This window comes from Octopus bimaculoides, chromosome 17 (assembly GCF_001194135.2).
Source record: "Octopus bimaculoides isolate UCB-OBI-ISO-001 chromosome 17, ASM119413v2, whole genome shotgun sequence".
In the NCBI taxonomy this organism is placed as follows: domain Eukaryota; kingdom Metazoa; phylum Mollusca; class Cephalopoda; order Octopoda; family Octopodidae; genus Octopus; species Octopus bimaculoides.
The window spans coordinates 10,116,050-10,117,212 of NC_068997.1; positions in this window are offsets into that span (position 1 = coordinate 10,116,050).

Sequence of the window (1,163 nt, forward strand, 5' to 3'; positions counted from 1 at the left end):
AAACACACAAGCCACATGGAAAACATTCTACTTCATCAGCTACCCCCGTTTTAACACCGGCGTTTCGAAGAGCTGGGCAGGACGCATCGTTAAAACGGCTCTTCCCATGGACCGCAAATTAAATTTGTATACACAAATTAAATCTAGCCATAGAGGAATGTAGTGGCGGACAAAAAACAAGACAGGAAAACAAACAGAAAAGGCTTTACGGCCAGACGAGAAAAATTATGTGTGTATGAACGCTGTGAAGCACGAACTTGAAAGTAGGGACGAAGTGGTTCGCATGTTTGCTCGGCGATAGCCAAGGAAGAAAAGGATTATTGACTATATATATATATATATATATAGAAAGAGAGAGAGAGAATCACACAGCAAACAACATAATAGCAATATGAACTGTTTTGACCATCAAACTTGTATTTAAATAGAAACCTGAAAATGATGAGTCTAATAAGTAAATCGATGCCATCGCTGCTGCTGCTGCTATAGAAAAATATTTATAAAAATATTTAAAAAAATAGAGCGTCATCTAGGATATCTAGTCATAAGATCATCCTAGCCATGTTTTTATTGATATTATGGATAAAAGAAATCTCTTGATTTAAAAATCGATAATGAAAGAAACAAAACTCCAACCAAAAACAAAAACAAAAAAGAAACAAAAGAAAATGAGTAAAACAAAGAAACTCTAACAATGAAAGGCTATTGAACCAGAACTCAATGCATCCTACTTTATACTGTATATTTGGCGCTGAGAATGTCCCTGGGTGTCAGTAGTTAAGCTGGTGCAATTGTAGTTTTGTAGTATAACTGTACTAGCTAGAAACGAATGAGATATTTTTATATTCTTTTATTCTTATATTTGTTTCAGTCATTTGACTGCAGCCATGCTGGAGCACTGCCTTTTAGTTGAACAAATCGACCCCAGGACTTATTTTTTGTAAGCTTAGTACTTATTCTATCGGTCTCTTTTACCGAACCGCTAAGTTATGGGGACGTAAACACACCAGCATCGGTTGTCAAGCGATGTTGGACACACACACACACACACATATTTGACGGGCTTCTTTCAGTTTCCGTCTACCAAATCCACTCGCAAGGCTTTGGTCGGCCCGAGGCTATAATAGAAGACACTTGCCTAAGGTACCACTCAGTGGGACTGA